General features: G+C 42.4%; 1 pseudogene; it reads right to left on the minus strand.

The window, feature by feature from the left end:
• Positions 1-937: 937 nt before the first annotated feature.
• LOC110592315 lies at positions 938-1,554 on the minus strand (annotated as a pseudogene).
• Between the last annotated feature and the right edge of the window lie 19,650 nt (positions 1,555-21,204).

Consider the following 21,204-nt stretch of genomic DNA (forward strand, 5'->3'; position numbering starts at 1 on the left):
AAGGTAGCAGTGGCTTTCTGTTTTTGTTACTACCTGGATTGCCTCTTTTTATTTTGTTTGCCCTTTCAACTCTGCAAACACCTTTTTAACCAGTCCCTTGTATTGAATCCCCTCTTTTGAACTCTTTTCTTGTGAGTTTTTCTTTCTTTTTTCCTTTCTTTCTTTTTCTTTCTTTCTTTTTCTTTTGCTTTCTTTCTTTCTTTCTTTCTTTCTTTCTCTCTCTCTTTCTTTTTCTTTCTTTCTTTCTTTCTCTCTCTCTTTCTTTCTTTCTTTCTTCTTTCTTTTTTTCTTTCTTTCCTTTCTTTCCTTTAAGGTGTGCACTCTATTGAACTGGATTCAAGTCCGTGTACAGGTAAGCCCTGGCTGCTTCCATGCCTCAACTGCACTCTCAGGGAGACCAAAAGCCTTCATACATCTCAAGCTGGGGGAACAAAGAGGGGAGCCATGATGGCAGACCATTCAAAATAAAACAAAAACAACAAGTATTAAGGTGAAGATTTAAAAAAATCGGACTACATAATTTACACAAGCAATGGCATCACCCTCTCCTGTGCAGACTCTGGGAAAGAGTAGTCCTTCTCTTCAGGGCAAAATGGGGTTGTTTTGGGAAGACAAGGGACTTCCTGTAACAATGCATCTCATGATATTTGGAATGACTATCAAAAAAAGAGAGTAATGTACAATCAGTCCTCTGCCACATCATAGAACTTTAGGGATACTTCAACCAACTGTTGTCACCTTCACCGTTCCAGTTTTTAAATCCCGAGTCAAGTGCCAAAAACCAAAACAAACAAAACCCCCACCAAAAAATCCAAAACCCAAACCAAAACAAAACAAATTAAAAGAAACAAACAAACAAATAAAGCCATGCCAGTCTCATCTCGCATTCTGCACAAGTTAGGTTTTGTCAAAAAAGGGTGTAACGCAGTGAGCCCACCTAGAAGCACTTGTGGTGGATGATGGAGGGGCAAGACTTGTCGTACTCCTGTTTGCTTGCTGATCTGCATCTGCTGGAAGGTGGACAGCAAGGCCAGGATGGAGCTGCCGATACACACAGAGTACTTGAGCTCAGGTGGTGCAATGATCTTGATCTTCATCATGTTGGGCGCCAGGGTGGTGATCGCTTGCATCTTGTCAGCAATGCTGAGGCCACGGTGGTGCCACCAGATAGCCCCATGTTGACCTCAAGGTCCCTGTGGTTGTCGACATCACACTTCATGTTAGAGCTGAAGGTAGTTTCAAGGATGGCACAGGATTGTGTGTCCAGGAAGGAAGGCTGGAAGAGCTCCTTGGGGCAGCGGAACCGATGGCGATGCTAATGGTGATGGCCTGCCCATCCAAGAGCTTACGGCTCTACTCCAGGGAGGAGCTGGAGGCTCTGGTGGCCATCTCCTGCTCTAAGTCCAGGGTGACGTAGCACAGCTTCTCCTTGATGTCACACACAATTTCCTGCTCAGCAGCGGTGGTGAAGCTGTAGCCACTCAGCAGCATGGGGTGCTCCTTAGAGGCCACACACAGCTTGTTGTAGAAGGTGTGGTGCCAGATCTTTTCCATGTCGTGCCTGATGGGCACTTCAGGGTCAGGACACCCCTCTTGCTCTGGGCCTTGTAGCCCATGTAGGAGTCTTTCTGGCCCATGCCCACCATAACACTCTGGGGCCAGGGGCGCCACGATAGGGGGAAGATGGCCTGGGGGGCTTTGTGGTCGGCAAGGTTGGCCTTGCACGTGTGGGAGCTGTTGTTGACCGTGAGCGCAGCATATCATCATCCATGGTGAAGTGGTGGTGGTGTAGACCCGTGAGGGCAGGGGACTTATGCGTGAGGGTGGACGCTGTCCAGGCGGTCCCAAGTTCTGTTTTCTTGATTCTGAATAACATAGCCTTTAAATTCGTTGACATCCTTCTTCTAAAAGTAAGTATTTTTCTATCAACCTCAACACTATTATCACTTAGGGAAAGTAATAATATCTCCCTAATATCATCTAATACTCCAGTTCCTATTAATGTTTCCTCACTTGTTCCCAAAATGCTTTTTATAGTGATTTCTTCAAAGTAATGCAATCAATGTTAAATCATTGTATTTGATTATTATGTCTTTTCTTTTCTTTTTTAAGCTTCTCTTAATCTGGAACAAATCTAGGATTTTTTTTTTCTCTATGACATTGACTTTTTGAGGGCCAAAAGTTGTCTTCTAGAATTTTCCACATTCTAGATTTTTTTTCTGATTTTTCCCCCCTTGGTGCTGCTGGACTTATTCCTAAACTTCGTACATTATTTCATAATCTGGAAGGTAGGTATAAAAGCTTGACTAAATTCATGTTAAAATTTTTTGGCAAGAATGCTTTTTAGATGTTGCTATTCATTTCATATTGTGTCATACCAGGAAACAACATGAGTGAAATATTTAATCACTTAAGTAAGATTATGACTATTAGATCTTTTCTTTTTATGACTACTAGATCTTATAAGCAGTCAATTATAAGGGTAGTTGCCACTTTTGCATTTGTTTTTGGCACTTTTGTAGCCCTGTGTGATAACTAATTAAATGTTAGTATTATATTTCTATTACATTTTAAGCTTATGTTTTATATGTATTGCTTAGTGACCTATGAAATTTCTACAGAATGCTACCTTGCAGATTGTATGTGTTCTGTGAATATTTGTGAAATGAATGGCCAGTCATGAGTTTTATAGCAGTGTGATTGCTTGCTCTTATATCCTGGTTCTTCCTTTACCGATCTTTCTTTTTTGCTAATCTCCTTTACTCTTAGCTTTTACATCCAGTAAAAAACAAAACAAAACAAAACAAAAAATGAAATGGAAATGGTTAGAGCTAAAGTCAACTTGCTTTATGCCCATTCATATTCGTTGACTCAACATGTCTGAAAATGAACTCATCATCTTTCCTACCAAACTTGCTCTTCTCCCTTTATTGCTTAACATGGTGATTAGCATCATTCAATGGCACCAACTGACATCTGAGGATGCATCTTTGACCCCTGACTGTTACTCACACCACTTATCCAATTATTCCTCAAGGTGCGTCCATTCTGCCTTCCTGGCTGTGTCTTTCTCAATAACTTGATTCTTACCCCCATTACTCAAGTTCAGTTTTTCACCAACCCTTAAATAGACTACTTCAAAAACTGCCCTCCCTGTTTCCAGGCCCGCACCTCAAATCTTTCCTCCACATTACTCTCAGAAAGTGCATTCTGATATACAGGTTTTCTCATTTCATTTTCCTGCTTAAAATGTTTTAATTGTTCTCCATCACCTACAGGACACAGGGCCCTCCATGTCACAGAGAGCTGTTTAGCTCTCCAGTGTCTCATCTTGATGCTCTGCTGCTTGCACCCTCACCCCCTTACACTAGCCCACACATGTCACAGCTCTGCAACAGGCTATGCTTGCTTATCTACACACTTGTACCTGTGTTCTTCCTCTCCCTGAAATGTGCCTCCATATTGTACTCACCTGGTTACCTCTGCTGATGCTTCAGTCTCAGCTAAAGAGCTGTCTTTATGTGAATCCTTCCCTTCCGACAAAGTATTCTTGAATCCCAGTACCTAGCACAGTGCTGGTACAAGGAAGTGAGCTGTCCTTCCCTCCAGCCCACTGAAGGGGGTACTCAGCCACATTTCTCCCTATGCCCCCTCAAAGGCTTTCCCTGATCCATCCTTCCATCTAAATTAGCCTCCTTCCCCATTAATTACTCTCTCAGCAAAATTTTTTCTGATTTGCCTAGACTTGTGATGGCTAGATGTAAATATAAAGATATTAAAAATATAAAAATATGTCCCCAAAGTGAAGACTCAAGGCTTGAAACAGAGATCCTCAGGCTGGCATCAAGGCTCGGGCCTAGGCCTGTAGAGAAAGCCTGGGGACAGAAGTCTAATGAGGTCACGGAAATCATCAGGCCAGGGTATGTATCGCCAGGAGTCAAGGGCCAAGATCCAAATCAGGATATGGGAACTACAGCCGGGCTGAAGCCTGGAAGAAGTAGCCACAAGAATCCCACTGTGTCCTTCTTTTCATCTATCTTTGGGGCTGTGAGGCCAATGATGAATCTAGAAGTCTGTAGTTTGTGACATCACAAAATAGGCCTGATAACAGTTGTATAAGAAGGAAAGACTGGGCATCGGTCTTAAATTTTGGTACCTTAAATAACCATTTCTTTTTCTTGAATGAATCACTCTGTGTTTTTCTGCATCATTTTCTGCATCATAGGCAAATGAAAAACAGGGACCTAAGAAAGAATAAAAATAAACCAATGATGAATTTTAACAAGGCCAATTCAAAAGAATGCAAATATTACTGCGTGAATCTGGATAGGAGAAGGAAAAATGTCTTAAAAAATGATTATACAAAGAATGATAAAAATAGCAGTAGAATGTATGGGAAAATGTTACCCATGAAAAAGGAAAAACACTCTCTTAACTTCCTTACTTGCTTAGTGTCTGGTACTCACGTCACTCTTCTTCCTAAAATCTTCCAATGCCTTCCTAATGCATTTAGAACAAAATCCAAAATTCTTAGTATGACCTGCAAAGTCCTGGGGTCTGGCTCCTGCCAACATTTCCAGCTGCATCTCACACCTCTCTTGTCTGTCACTGGGTTCTAAGCACATGGGCCTTCCTACTGGTTTCCAAAGACATGGAGTCCCTTCTTTCCTCAGGGCATTTTGCAGATATTTCCCCCTCTCCCCGGCATGGTCCCCCTGCCCCTGATTCTGTGCCAGCTTCTCCTAGCTATACTTCTCCCCACAGTCCTCAAAAGCCTTTCCCTGGGGCGCCTGGGTGGCTCAGTTGGTTAAGCGACTGCCTTCGGCTCAGGTCATGATCCTGGAGTCCCGGGATCGAGTCCCGCATCGGGCTTCCTGCTCAGCAGGGAGTCTGCTTCTCCCTCTGACCCTCCCCCCTCTCATGCTCGCTCTCTCTCATTCTCTCTCTCAAATAAATAAATAAAATCTTAAAAAAAAATTAAAAAAAAAAAAAAGCCTTTCCCTGATCCCTCTTTCCATCTAAATTAGCCTCTATCCCCATTAATCTCCCTCTTAGCAAAATTTCCCTTTATTGCACTAATCAAAATTTGTAATCATTGGTTCATCTGGGTGATATTTTACCTGATATTTGAAAGCTTTCAGAAGTGTAGGAACCATGCTTGTTTTGCTTACAGCTAGACAGTAGGAGCTCAACAGTTAAGTATCAACTGAATGAAGACAGAAAGGGAAGATGAAAAAATGGACTGGTGTGATCATCTTTGTGGGGCAGACTCCTATTTGTCCCTCAGTCTCTCTCAGTATCATCTTTTCTTAGTTAGTAACAGAACCTCAGTTTTGGCTCAAACACACACTTGACCAGAAAAAGATAACATTTTTCCAGACTCCCTTGAAGCACAGTAGAGCTCTGTGACTAAGTTCTGGTTAACAGGATCTAATGGGAAGTAGCATTTGCAACTAATGAGAAAGATTTTTAGACGGGAGTTGTGTGCCTCATTCTTTGACCTCCCATCCTTTCTATCAGCTGGAGTAAAGACATGATGGTTGGAATTCAAGCAGCCAAACTGACATGTGGTGGCATGCAAAGAGTGACATGGTGAAAAGTAGAAGGACCCCAGACCCCCAAGGATTATGTGGAACAGAGCTGCCTGATTAGGTTGGGACTATGGAACTGTTATAGCTGTACCTAATCCTAATGGGGCTGTGGCACAGGGAATGGAGCTTAAGGAAATCTGAGTGGAGTTTTGAGAACACTGACGTTAAAAAGTGGAAGGACATTCCATGGAGAACAAAGTCCGTTCATATATGCACTAAGTAATGAAGTAGCATAGCATATTTAGGTAATGATAATTAAAATGCTAGGATCATCAATAACAAGAGACAGAGCAAGAGGAAGTTACAAATACACAGTTTACAAAACCAGATTATAAACACATAGAAGATTGAAATTGTGGCAAAGACTACTTCCTCTCCCAACATCCATGCTCCCTTTCCTCAACTGTGATGTTATTATTCATAATTATGAAATCATTCCATTCCTCCCCCTCTTTTGTTGTTGTGTTTTTTTGTTTTGTTTTGTTTTTTCTAGAGGGGATCAGGGAGGAGCAGAGGGAGAGGGAGAGAGAGAATCCTAAGCAGGCTTCATGCCCGCTCCCGTGCAGCGCCAGAGATGGGGCTCAATCTTGCAATACTGAGACCGCGACCTGAGCTGAAATCAAGACTCGGATGCTTAACCCACTGAGCCACCCAGACGTCCCTCTCCCTTTGATAAATGGGAAAATTACACTTTTCTGTCCCTTTGTAGATTCACTATGTGACTTGCTTTGGCTGATAAAATGTAAACTTTAAGAGCCAGAGTGAGATTCATACTCTCTCTCTACTAGGATGACTAGCAACATTTCTGATAGTGGTTTTGGGTTTCAGAGTGAAGACATCATGGATCAGAGCCCTAAACATCCAGATTGGTTATGTAATGTGAGAGGAAAATAAGCCTTTGTTGTTTTAAGCCTCTAAGATTTTGATTGTTTGTTACTGCCGTTTTATTCAGAGTGGCAATGCACTCAGATGAGATAACCTTTCCCAGACTCTTTTGCAGCTAGGTGTTGTCAGATAACTGTTTGCTGTAAGACACAGTACAAGGATTGTCTATAACTTCTGGGAAGACTGAGTAAAGGGAAGTGCCGTAATTGGCGAGGACCCTTTTTTTTTTTGCCCTTCTGCTCATCCTCCTTTCTGTCATCTGGACAGGCAACAATCTCTGACATTCAAAGAACTATCTTGGACCATGAAGCAATGCAATTTCTTATAAAACTAAACATGCAACTACCGTTAAACCCAGTAATTGTACTCTTGGGCATTTATCCTAGAGAAATGAAAACTTATGTTCATGCAAACACCTGTCCATGAATGCTCATAGCTGTTTTATTCATAATAGTAGAAAACTATGAACAACCTAGAATTTCAACAGGTGAATGGTTAAACAAATGGTACACACAGGTATGTACCATGGAATACCACTTAGCAATAAAAAAGAAACAAGCTCTTGGGCGCCTGGGTGGCTCAGATGGTTAAGCGTCTGCCTTCGGCTCAGGTCATGATCCCAGGGTCCTGGGATCGAGTCCCGCATCGGGCTTCCCGCTCCTTGGGAGCCTGCTTCTCCCTCTGTTTCTCTCTGTCTCTCATGAATAAATAAATAAAATCTTAAAAAAAAAAAAAAAAGAAACAAGCTCTTGATACATAAGACATGCAACAACCTGGGTGAATCTCCAGAGAATTCTGCAGAGTGATAAACCCCAAATGTAACCTATTGTATGATTCCATTTATACAACATTCTCGAAGTGACAAAATTATATATTTTTGTCAGAGAGAACAGATTAGTGTTGCAACTTGTGCTTGATAAAAATGTTCTGTATCTCGACTACTATCACTGTCAATATCCTGATGTGACATTCTACTATAGATTTGCAAGATGTCACCATTGGGGAGAACTGGGTAAAGTGCACATAAGATCTCTCTGTATTAGTTTTTACAATTGCCTGTGAATCTAACATTATCTCAAAAATTTTTAATAAAGAAAAACAAGAAGAGTTAAGAAAGAAAAAACCCCCACAGAAGTCAGATTTCTCCCAGATGAGTTAAAAAAAAAAAGTCCACTAGGGCTTGGACTTAGGACACAGATCTATTTTTATTTTATTTTATTTTTTTTTTTATTTTATTTTATTTTTTTAAAGATTTTATTTATTTATTTGAGAGAGAGAGAATGAGAGACAGGGAGCATGAGAGGGAAGAGGGCAGAGGGAGAAGCAGACCCCCTGCTCAGCAGGGAGCCCGATGCGGGACTCGATCCCAGGACTCCAGGATCATGACCTGAGCCGAAGGCAGTCGCTTAACCAACTGAGCCACCCAGGTGCCCCAGATCTATTTTTAAAGTGCCCAGATGAATGTAGTGTCCAGCTAGACTTCAACTCTAAAGAGAGCTGGTAAAAAAATGGTACCATATGCTGTCCCAGGGCTTCTTCTAAAACAGCCTTCTCCCCACCCCCAAACCAGTTACATATGCAGAATACTATCGAAGAGAGAGGAGAACGGGAGCAGAAGTTAGCAGGATCTTAGTGTTCATCATCTGAGGTTATTCCCCACCATCACCCAAGGAGAGCTATTTGTGCTTCCTACCCGACCTCTGCCAAGCTCAAAGGGGAGGTGGGGCTCTAATATTGTGTGTAGGTATCACAAACTTGTGCGAAGACCCCAGTTGGATGTCTGCTTAGGCAGAGGACATGTTGATTTACCTGCTTTCTGCACAAGCAGGGCAAAAGAGGATGGGACAAGGACAGCAGGACTAGGGTAGATGGTGCAAGGGAGGTGACTGAGCCACCACCATTTGGCCTGAGTTTCCCATGCACCATGGACTATCCCACAAATACCATTAGGCTGGAGTCTTTGCTCCACCCACAAGAGAAAGGCTGGTTGAGGGAATCCTAACAGGAAGGGGGGTGAATTGTTGGTGATGAGAGCTGAGGAGGGGCGAGGAGGGTCAGCAGGAGTGGGTCCTCAGAGCAGGGCAGTGGGGAAGCACTTACAGTCCTTTGAAGAGCTCACAAGGATGCCCTATGAGGGAGCCAGAGGATTTTGAGGTAAGTTCAGCCAGAAAAGGGGTGAGAACCAGCAGTCAGAAGACCTCAAGAGCAGCTAGTTGTGGGAGAGGCCCTCATCCCTTGTCAGTTCCCTCTCAGCACAGCAGAAGAGCTGGTGTAAAGTTCTCAATCTGGGCTGCTCATTAGCATCACCGGGAGCTTTTGAAAGTATTGCTACCCAGACCTCACCCCCAGACACCTCACCTTGAGTCTGACGGACGACTCTAAGACCCATGTCAAATTACCTCCCAAAGAAGACATGGTACAGGGCATCTCCCTTACAGATCCCCTCTCCCATTTGGGGTACCAGTCACCCATCAAAGATCAAAGGTGAGCCAGAACCCAAGGCCTGCCTTCAAGACCAAGCCACTAGCCCTGGGTTTCTGTGGCTTCTCTGCGCTGAGTGGGAACATAGGACAGCATAGACAGAGGCAAGTGGGAGAGATTACGAAGTAAATTTAAGCGAGTGCAAGAAAAACATGACAAATGAAAGACATACAGTGGGAGAAGGGGAGGGGCGGGGGTGGGGCGGATCGCCTGGAGGCTTGTAGGGCTTAGTTTGCATGTGCACAAGGAATGAGTTATTAGTGATAGCGACGATAGGGCTTTCTCTGAAATGGAAGATGCCTTTTACTAAAAGAGAAAGCAAACATTACTTAAAACAAATCTCATGTCATACCTTAATGTTTACAAAGGAGACAGAGGGAGAGAGGGCAGGAAAGAACAGATTTCCCAGGGGAGGAAATTGCAATGAGAACAAGTAATCTGGATCAAGCCTGAGCATGTTTGAACAAAAAGAATACCCGAGGACGGAGGAAACTCTAAGGATGAGATAGGATTTTACATAACAGGAACCCCTAGCTAGATTGGTGTTCCACCGTTTTAAAGTGGTGACTGTCCTCAAATATGCCAGAGCAAGAAGTTCTGTAAATGAATACTATTTCCCACTGATTTTGATGCTTGAAGACTTTCCCCAAGTTCAGAATAAGTGTTTTTTTTTTTTTAAAGATTTTATTTATTTATTTGAGAGAGAGAATGAGAGAGAGAGAGCAGGAGAGGGGGAGGGTCAGAGGGAGAAGCAGACTCCCCACTGAGCAGGGAGCCCGATGCGGGACTCGATCCCGGGACTCCAGGATCATGACTTGAGCCGAAGGCAGTCGCTTAACCAACTGAGCCACCCAGGCGCCCAGAATAAATGTTTTTAAATTAAAGACAGCTTGAACTCCCAAAAATAGGGAAATGGTTAAGTAAATCATAGTGTACAGCATGAGATAGAATAGTATGCTACCTTTACAAATGATGCAGATGACATGAACCCAGGAGAACACAGACCAATTAGGTTAAAGAAAGCAAGACACAAACTGTGTGTGCTTACGACTATGTGAGAAAAGTGTATTTTCTTTTATACTTCTTTGCTGTACATTTCTAAATTTCCGTCAAGGAGTATATATTATTTTAACAATCAGAATCAAAAGATAAATGTTATTTATAATCTTATAGCCCTCTTTCATGTCTTATGTCCTTTTTTCCCCACTGATGTGCTCACAGAAGGTACTTTTGACACCACTAACAGATTCCTAGCTATTGATCTCTCCCTAGGCTACAGACACTGCTATTTATTTATTTATTTATTTTAAAGATTTTATTTATTTATTTGAGAGAGAGGGAGAGAGACAGCGAGAGAAAGCACAAGCTGGGAGGAGAGGGAGAAGCAGGCTCCCTGTGAGAAGGGAGCCCAATGTGGGGCTCGATCCCAGGACCCTGGGATCATGACCTGAGCCGAAGGCAGCCACTTAATGTACTCATCACCCAGGTGCCCTGACACTGCTATTTATTACTCAGGCTTCCTTCTCCCAGTGCTGCCCTTGCCAAGCATTTTATTCCTCCAGTGGCTTTTTTCTGAAGATACCGTATCAACTTCGGGGAAGTCTCTTAGAATACCCCAGCTGCTAGGTGGGCGTCCACCAACGTTTAGCACATACTCTTTTCCATACAGTTTGTATTAGTTTTCTCCTGCTGAGTAACACATTAGTACTAACTTGGTGGTTGAGAATAATTTTTTTATCTCATTGTTGCCGTAGCTCAGGAATCCAGGTATGGATTAATTGGGTCTTTGGCTCAGGGTCTCTCAAGGCTGATATCAAAGTATTGGCTAAGGCTGTGATCTCACCTGAGGCTCAGGGTTCTTTTCAAGATCAATTTTTGTTTTGTTTTGTTTTGTTGTTGTTTGTTTGCTTGCTTGCTTGTTTTGCCAAAATTCAGTCTTTCTGAGATTTCAGGATTGACCCACATTTTCCTGCTGTTTATTGGCCAGGAGTCACTCTTAGGTTCTAGAGGCCACTTTTATGTGGCCCTCTCACAGCTTTCAGCTTACTTCTTCAAGGCCAGTGGAGAGTAGCCGCTACTGCTTTGTGTCCCTTTTAGGGACTCACCTGATTAGGTCAGGCCCACCTAGGCTAACCATTTGATTAGCTTGAAGTTGACTGAATAATGTCCTTGTTTACACCTACAAAATCCCTTCACCTTTGCCACATAATTTAACCTAATTATGAGAGTGCTATCCTATCATAATCACAGGCCCTTCCCACTCAAGGGGAGGAGATTATATAGAGTAGGTATACCAGGGGTTATGTCTTGGGGTCCATGTTAGAATTTTACCTACCACAAGATTATAGAAGTAAATTAAGGGTACTGCAAATATTGGATTAGAATTAATTTAAAATATATTCTAACTGAAATTCATAATAAAAATAACACATTCTTAATACATCATATACCATTTTTGTGCATATTTCAACATTGTCTTGCAATTTCTGTTTGTTTAAAGAATTTCCCAAGAATGTAAAGTAAGCTACTTAAAAAAAAAAAAGTACCATTTGCGATAGTTATCTCTGGTAATCTGGATTATTTTGAGACTATAAAACCAACGAAGCAATACAAGAATCAACCAAAGAACCAAACACAGCCTGGAAATAAATCAGAGGCAGAGGAGAATAAAGGAATATTGATCATTTTTCATATGGGGAGAATACATTTCAGATTTCCTTTGAAACAGAAAAGTCCTGCTGCTAGAAAATTGAAACATTTTCAGGAGTAAGTACTGAGGTAGGGTGGGGGTATGTGATGCGTCTTGAGGCAGGAGGGGTGGGGCCTTGAGAAGGTGGAGCTGGCGCGGTCTGGGGTGAAGAGACAGTCTGCTCTCTTACCTCACAGCCAAGTAGCACTCCAGTATTTCCAACCCGGCTGGGATGAAACAGTAATGGCTAGCACTTTGATGGCACTTCCTGTGTGTCAGGCATTGTTCAAAGCTCTTTTTACAGAGTAACTCATTTGAGTCTTTGCAATAATTCTGTGAGGTATGTGTGCCCTTCCTATTATTATTATTACAGGTTGAACCCATCCGTTGTTTTTTATCTTCACCTTTTCTGCTTGGCTGCTCTATTCTACTTTTCTTTGCAACACTGTAGCTCCTGCCTCTCATTGTCTTTTTTGCATCAGCCCTTTTGTGCAGTCACTGATCTTGAGGTTAACTCCCTTCCCTGTAAACTTTGGATACTTTTGTAATCAAACATTTCCAGGGCCTCTACTAGGACTCAATCTATTCCATGGTCACCTTAATTAGATGAGAGCCCCATTCCCCTGTTTCTCGGAGTGGCCTTTGGACAGTGCAGCCTCCTGAACATTTCCACCCTTCACAGTGGAACAGATTTTAGAGCATGTTTGGCTGCAAGTGGCTGAAACCCAAGTCAAATGATCTAAAGCATAAAATAATATATGAGTTCTCATAGATTTTAAGGGTCCTGAAGGCTCACAGAAGTGAGCTCACAGAAGAAGTTCAAGAAGACAGAGTAACTCATAGAACATGACCTATGGGCTCATTTCTGGACTCTTGCCTCCGCTTGGCCTCATTTTGCAGCTTGGCCATCTTCACATGGCAGAGAAGATGCCGTCACTAGCTCCAGGCTGCACCATCCCATTTTATCCAACGCTACACCGAGAGGGCTTCCTCCATCCAGCACCTGAGTGTCACTCTCAGGGAGAGATTCTGGTTGGCCTCGCTGGGGAGGCCTGCAAGTGGCCCAGCCCAGGTGAGCTTCCCCCTGGGTTTCAGAGGAGGGGTGAAGCTGTGCCTCTGGGTTCACTGGGGAGTTGGAGCTTCTCAAGGGAAACGGGGCTTTGTTTCCGAGGGGATGGGGAATCATGCTCTGTGACAAAATCTGCCACTGCCACTGAACAGTATGCGTCAGGAGATCTTCAAATATAACTTAACCGGCAATAAAGTGTCTAAATCATTTTCTCCCTAACATTCAGTTTTCGTTTGTGTGACATGATTTAAGATACGGTTTGCACTGAATATAAACCGTAGAATACGATTCGGCGAGAAAAGCACAGAGCTGCCCAAGCCATAGTGAGCTTTATGACTATGCAAACCCACAAGTTAAAAATCACTGGGAATCAGTGGGAATTTTCTGTATAGGTACAGGAAAATCTCACCCCCAGGAGGGAGGAAACTAAAAGAGCTGGGACAAGGAGCCAGAGCGGGGCCTTGTCGAGGCCCAAGTTAGCATTTGATACATTACCATTCAAGATGGTGACACATGCAGCTGTCATAGAGCGCCATTGCCTGGAGAGCGCACCGGAGCTTGATGGGAGACGTCAGAAGGCCACGCGGGAGCTTGATGGGAGACGTCAGAAGGCCACTGGAGCGGGAGACTGAAGGGGTGTCAACAAGTGATGAGGGTACTTTTTGCCTTTGTCAGGAAGCAGCAAAAACAGCCAGTAAATGCTGTGCTCCAACACTGGTTTTGCTACAACTCACAATCAAGAGTCTGGAGGTAACTAAAGAAGGGAAATGAGGTAGGACTGGGGAATGAGGAAGAAGCATTGATGAAATACTTCACTAATCTGAATTTGTGAAAAGAGTTCTGGGATTTTCTCACAGGACCACGCCTTGAAAGCCTCTATCTGGGTAAAATCAGGATGAAATATTTGCTGACTCCTTATACCCTAAGGGGGGATGCTCTTCCTAAGAGCTTCTGAAAGCTTCTTTTCAAGGAAGCCTCTGTCATAAAAAAGACAATAGGATGTTTGCAGTTTCCTTCCTTCCTTCCTTCCTCTTTCCTCCCTCCCTCCCTCCCTCCCTTCCTTCCTTCCTTCCTTTTCTCTTGGTAAATTCTAGCTGATGGAAATTCAGTACCAAGTTTTGTGTTATTTAGTTTTCTTTTATGCAGAAATGCAATGCTTGGACATGTCATGAACTTAGCAAAGAAAAAGAATATGCCTTTTAAAAAATTTAGTACCCCAAATTTGGAACCCAGAAAATTGGAATCTATGAAGAATGCACATCTAAATCTTTAACTTGGCACCTCTAGGGGGTTGTGGGTGGGAACAGGGTGGGGGGGATGTAATTCAAATACCAGCCTGGAGGAATCATTTCGATTACAATGTAAGAAATGTAAGAAGTTATTGTAATGAGGTCAGTTCTGGTCCTTATGTTATTAGCCGACCAGTGAGGATGCAGACGAGGTAGAACAGAAATTAATTAGAGTATTATGGGGGCTTTACAATCTAAGGTATTCAGACCTTAGCAAAACTAGGTCTGTGTTCTTAAAAAAAAAAAAAGATTATAGAGAGACCTTATTAAAGCACAGAAGGCTCAGCTATTTAAGATGGTGACATACATAGAGGCAGGAATGTGCAAAGAGAAGCTGAAAGGCAGCCAGGCCCTGAAGGAATTTCAGTGGAATTTCTTCACCGGAGGAGTAGTTAATAAATAGAGCAGATTTCTAAGGGCAGAAACTAGAGCAGCTACTACAAATAGTTTTTTTTTTTTTTTTTTTTTTTTAAAGGAAGGGAGTGATAGGAAGTTAGAGAGGAAAATGTTGAAACAAAGAAAACAAGCCTTTTAGCTAGCAATCCTGGCCACCTCCCCTGCGAAAATGTCTGCTCCCAGACACTGAGAATGTTCTATCATTTAATAATCATAAAACACTGTGGAGTTGGTCTTGGGTGTTAGTTTTAGATTAATGCTAGATATCATTAAGAAATGCATGTAATAGAATACTTTTCAAAAGTCTGAGAGACCATTTGCTTTGTCTTGCTGCCAACGTGTCTGCTATTTTCCATTCCACAGAAGGACAGAATTCAGAAGGGCTAGAAAATCCCTTTGTGCTCTGGGTTGGTCTCTCCTCCTGCTTCGATGTGGGGCTGTTCCTCATAGTCTGATGCACGAAGCCTTCTCTGGGGCAGTGTTAATATACTGAGTGCTTACGAATCCAAGGCTCTGATTTTTTTTTTTAACTTCTATTCTCTTCAATCAGCTGGGTTGGGATGGCTACTAGCTCATTGTGCACAGGGGTTTTTAGGCTTCAGGTTGTCAAATGATGATGAAAAGGGAATGGCTATAAGTGCGTATCTTTGGGCCAACATATCTGCAACTTCATCAATATGCAGATTTCCTCCGCCTCACCAGTCAAAAAAATTTTACCAAGATTCAACTCGGCAAAAACTGACTAAAATTTGCCAATCGATTCATGGGGTTGGGACTGTTATCTGTTATCTCTGTTAGCAGTTCTCCATGTGGGGCCCTCTCACTCTCCATGAAAACTGAAAGAAATATTTGCCGAAAACCTTGAGCTGTCATGGCGGGAGGGCTCTGCGGGGGCACCGGCCCGCGTGAACGGCGAGGCTGACGGGTGTGTGAGATGACCGGCGTGGCCACACAGCAGCACTTCCCAGACCGCGGGCCTCAGCATCTCCGGGGGTATTTATAGAAATGCAGATTCCTGGGCTCCGTGCTCAGACCTACTGAAATAGAATTCCTGAGGTCGGGACCTGTGGAGCTGCATTTTTTTTTTTAAATTATTTATTTTCAGTCACACACATGATTCTGAGACACATGGGCCTGGAGGACTTGGGGATGTGTAATTTGAAGGGAAAGACATGACAGGGGCTAAGAAGGAAAACTTACGGGTATTTGCTTCCCTTTCAGCCCAAACCTTGCTGGGGAGAGCAATGGCAGGAGTCCCAGTGGGTCCTGAGCAGCAGTGATTCGGGGGGGAACCAGGCAAGCAGGGCACATAGGGAATTGCAAGTCTGAGCAGGAGTCGACTGGGGCCAAGTGACAGGCGAGCATTTGGGGAGTTTACTAGAAAATATAAAATAGGTGATGAGCGGAACATTCCGATATCACGTGTGTATTGGAGATCATTGTTTGTGAATCTGGCCGACTCAAGCTCAGAACAATCCACTTGCACATGGAAGGAAAGCCTAAAGAGTGAGCTAGATCCGGCGGACTCGAAGGTATGGCTGGCAGAGGCCGTGGCACCTTGATCAACAGCCCCCCAGTTCGTAGCCATGGAAGAGAGGGATTCCCATAAAGGAGCTTAGGATGAACTGACTGAAGGTAAGGTTGGAAAATGGAGGAGGCGTGAGGCAGCCAGAATAAACTCCTCTCTCAACCAAAAAGCATGCAAACCAAGGAGAGCCGGTCTCACTAAGTGCATAGCCCGCAATCAGAGGTCCTCCAGTAAGCAGGATGGGGTGAGTGGTCAGAGGGCCAGAGAAAAGTCGGGAACTTCACAGGAATGGGGGCAGAAAGAGGCAGAGGGAGCTGGCGGGCAGGTACTCTGCCATTCAAGGGAGTCTGGTCATGATGTTTTTCTGCTTATCAAAGATCTGGGGGCCTTGCCTCTGCTCCCCAACCTCTGCTAGTTGCACTCTGTGAGCCCCCTCCAGGCCGGGTGCCCTCTGCTCTGCAAGCTTCACTTCTGCTTGGACGCCAGCTGACATATTCTTCAACCTCTTTCCTGCCTCCTCTGCCTCAGGAGTTCTCCCTCCGTGTTTCCATGGGAACTGTTACGTTGTCATGGGTTCCCTCTCTTGTCTATTACCCCTGGGTCAACCTCGCTAGACTTAGGGGACTCCATGGCTTAGGACAGCTAGGCCAGCACCATGGTTGGTTAAATAGGCCTTTGTAGATTGGCCTGGGAACCATACCACTATTTATAATAATTTTTTTCTATGGGGAAATTCTTTGCGTTCCAAACACCCCATTGACTGGTGACCTTTTAGAACACAACAGTCCTATCTAGGCTCCACAGTGGGGTGAGATCATTAGGAGTTGTCAGAGCCAAGCTGGGAACAGCAAACCAAGGCCAGGCCAAGCTGGGGTGAGACAGTGAGTTCATAGCCGAGAGATTTCGAAGTCAAGTAGAGATTTGAACTTCTAAGTATATGGATGAATCTAAGATCAATCTTGCTGGGTTAGGAGTCAGGCAGGGAGAGGGTGGATGAGGTGACAAGCAAACCAGGTGAGGGAAACCAGGGTGAGTAAAATGTGCCACGGGGCTAGAGATGTACGGTGGCCATGCCTTTGTTATCAACCCCCTCCCTCCCCATGGGACCTGAATGCTTTAAAGTGGGAAACTTGGCTGCAGTTCCCTCACTGAGTAACTAAAGCACAGTCCCTAGGGATCCGGGGCCAGGGAGGGCTTATCAAGAGCAATCATGGTCTTGGGTTGTTGGTACGTTTCTGTCAGTACCATTTCCTACCCCCCCAGATCCCTCAGGCTCATCACTCAGATTCCCTGTTGCTGCTCTTTTCTCTCTCGGTTCCTCTTTCTCTCTTCCCATTCACAGAGAATTTCCTCAGTGCAACAGCACCAATCTTCTAGCCTTTGCATGTCTGCAGCCATACTCTGTGCCTGCCCCACTGCAGTGAGGAGCTGCAAGGTTGTGCTTTGACGCCAGACCAACTCCTCTACTTCTGCAAAGGATCTCATCACCTCCTGCCTATTTCTCTCTCCTGCATCACCACCCACTGGAACATCAATTAAAATAAAAACATGTGCGGCACCCGGGTGGCTCAGTCGGTTAAGCGTCTGCCTTCGGCTCAGTCGTGATCCCAGGGTCCTGAGATCGAGCCCCGCATCAGGTTCCCTGCTCAGTGGGAAGCCTGCTTCTCCCTCTCCCACTCCCCCTGCTTGTGTTCTTTCTCCTTCTCTCTCTCTGTCAAATAAATAAATAAATCTTTAAAAAATAAAAAAATAAAAACATGTAATGTCTTCCACTTAGAAACTAGCCGTACCTTGACCCCACATTTCTCTGCCCTTGTATAGCAAACTCCGAGAAAGAGCTGGTCTTTTCAAGTGTTCTGTAATTCTCCTCTCATTTTCTCTCTCCTCTTTTCAGTTACAGCTTTATTGAGATATAATTTACATACCATAAAATTCACCCACTTAAAGCATTCAATGATTTTTAGTATATTGACCAAGTTATCAACCATCACCACAATCAATTTGAGAACATTTTCATCACTTCAAGAAGAAATTCTATACCCCATTTTCCTCAATTCACCTCCAGGCCCTAAGCAACCCCTAATTTACTTTCCGTCCCTATAGTTTTGCCTATTGTAGACATTTCATATAAATAGAATCACACAATATGTGGTCTTTTGTGACTGGCTTCTTTCACTTAGCATATTTTTAAAGCTCATCTATATTGAAGCATGTATCGGTACTTCATTTCTTCTTATGGCCAAATAATAGTCCATTGCATGGCTACACCATATTTTGTTTATCCATTTGCTAATTAATAAACATGTGGTTTGTGGCTATTATGAACAATGTCGCTATGAACACTCATATACAAGTTTTTGTGTGAGCATAAGTTTTAATTTCTTTTTCAATTCTCAAGATTTTGTGTGGATAAATAATTTACATACCTAGCAGTGGAATTGCTGGGTCATATAATAAATCTGTGTTTAACATTTTGAGTAACTGCCAGACTATTTTCCAAAGTGGCTGCATCATTTTACATTCCCATCAGCAATGTACAAGGGTTTCAGTTCCAACAGTTTTAGTCAAAACTTGGTTGTAATCTGTCTTTTTATTATAGCCATCCTAGTGAGTAGGAAATGGTGTTGACTTACATTTCCCTGATGGCTACTGATTTTGAGCAACTATTCATGTGTTTATTGGTCATTTGTATATTTTCTTTGGGGAAATGCCTGTTCATATCCTTTGCCCAGTTTTTAATTGGGCTGGCTTTTTCTTATCAAGTTGTAAGACTTCTCTATATATCCTAGATAGAAGTTCCTTGTCAGCTATATGATTTTCAGTTATTTGCTTCCATACTGTGGGATGTCTTTTCACTTTCTTAATGGTGTTTAATGATTTGTGTATTGTTTAATTTCCACATATTTGTGAATTTTCCAAATTTGTTATTGATTTTCAATTTCACTCCCTCTGAGAAAAAACATTAAAAACATTAAAAAAGAATTTTAATCCTTTTAAATATGTTGATGCTGTTTTATAGCCTACCATAGAAAGTTCTATGTGCACTTGAGAATGGATATACCACTATTGTTATATGTAGTGTATTATAGATACCTATTAAGTTTAATTGGTTTATAGTGCTATTCAAGTGTTCTATTTCCTTGTCGATCTTATGTCTAGTTATTCTACCCATTACCTAAAGAGGGAAATTGAAGTCTCTAGCTGTTATTGTAGAATTATCTATTTCTCTCTTCAGTTCTGTCAATTCTTGCCTCACATATTTTGGGCTCTGTTTGGTGCATATATTTATAATTGTTGTATCTTTCAAATGATTTGACCTTTTTTTAATAATAAAATATTCCTCTTTATATATAACAATGCTGTTTTTTAAAGTCCATTTTTTCCTGATATTAATATTGTCTCCTTCCTTCCTTCCTTCCTTCCTTTCTTCCTTCCTCCCTCCCTCTCTCTCTCTTCCTTCCTTCCTTTCTTCCTTCCTTTCCTTTCTTTCCTTTCTTTCCCTTCTTCTCTTTTTTTTCTTTTTCTTCTTTCTTTCTTTCTTTCTTTCTTTCTTTCTTTCTTTCTTTCTTTCTTTTCTTTCTTCTTTTTTCTTTCTTCTTTCTCTATGCCCAATATGGAGTTTGAATTCACAACCCAAAGATCAGGAGTCACATGCTCTACCAACTGAAACAACCAGGCACCCCTAATATTGCCAACTTTCTAATGATTGTTGTGTGCATGTTATATCTATTTCCATCCTTTTACTTTCAACCCATTTATAGCTTTATTTTTTTTATTTGAAAAATTTTTATTTTTATTTTTTTTCCAAAATTTTAATTTAAATTCTAGTTAGTTAATATATAGTGTAATATTGGTTTCAGGAGTAGAATTTAATGATTCATCCCATTACATATAAACCAGTGCTCATCATAGCAAGTGCCCTCCTTGGTACCCATCAGCCATTTAGTCCATCCCCCACCCACCTCCCTCCATCAACCCTCAGTTCGTTCTCTATTGTTAAGAGTCTCTTATGGTTTGCTTCCCAACCCCCGCTCTCTTTTTTCTTTTTTCCTTTCCCATATGTTCATCCTTTTTGTTTCCTAAATCCCACATGAGTGAAATCATATGATATTTGTCTTTGACTTATTTCGCTTAGCATAATACACTCTAGCTCCATCCACATCATTGCAAATGGCAAGATTTCATTCTTTTTGATGTCTGAGTAATATTCCATTGATTATATATACCACATCTTCTTTATCTATTCATCAGTTGATGGACACTTGGATTCTTTCCATAGTTTGGCTATCTAATTATCCTGAAGATAGCATATACCTGGAGCTTTTTTTTTTTTTTAAAGATTTTATTTATTTATTTGAGAGAGAGAATGAGACAGAGAGCATGAGAGAGGGGAGGGTCAGAGGGAGAAGCAGACTCCCTGCCGAGCAGGGAGCCCGATGCGGGACTCGATCCCAGGACTCCAGGATCATGACCTGAGCCGAAGGCAGCCGCTTAACCAACTGAGCCACCCAGGCGCCCCTGCTTTTTGTTTTTTTTAATTGAGGCTAACAATCTCCACCTTTTGATTAGACTGTTTGATCCATTCACATTTAATATTATTATTGATATAAGTAGACTTATATCTGCCATTTTAATTCTTTTTTTTTAATTTTATATTTTTATTTGACAGAGAGAGAGAGCACAAGTACGCAGAGTGGCAGGCAGAGGGAGAGGGAGAAGTAGGCTCTCCACTGAGCAGGGAGCCAGACGTGGGGCTCAATCCCAGGACCCCGGGATCATGACCTGAGCCAAAGGCAGCCACTTAACCAAATGAGCCACCCAGGCGCCCCTGTCATTTTAATTCTTATTTATTATATGTCTCATATCTTTTTTGTCTTATTCTTCCTTTTCTACTTTCTTTTGCATTAAGTAAATATATTCTAGTGTAGCATTTTAATTCTTTTAGTTATTTCTCCAAAATATATATTTTTTAGTTATTTTCTTAGTGGTTGTTCTAAGGCTTACCATATGCATCTAAACACTCCCATTCTTTCTTTAACCTACTCTAAGAGGAATCCTATAATAAATTTTCATCTTACTCAACAAGTATCTGATCCAGTTAATATTTCTTTCTATTTCGAATCTTTCTTTTTTTTTTTTTAAGATTTTATTTATTTATTTGAGAGAGAGAGAATGAGAGAGAACACATGAGAGGGGATAGGGTCAGAGGGCAAAGCAGACTCCCTGCCGAGCAGGGAGCCCGATGCGGGACTCGATCCAGGGACTCCAGGATCATG

The sequence above is a fragment of the Neomonachus schauinslandi genome, chromosome 3 (genome assembly GCF_002201575.2).
Source record: "Neomonachus schauinslandi chromosome 3, ASM220157v2, whole genome shotgun sequence".
Classification (NCBI taxonomy): Eukaryota; Metazoa; Chordata; class Mammalia; order Carnivora; family Phocidae; genus Neomonachus; species Neomonachus schauinslandi.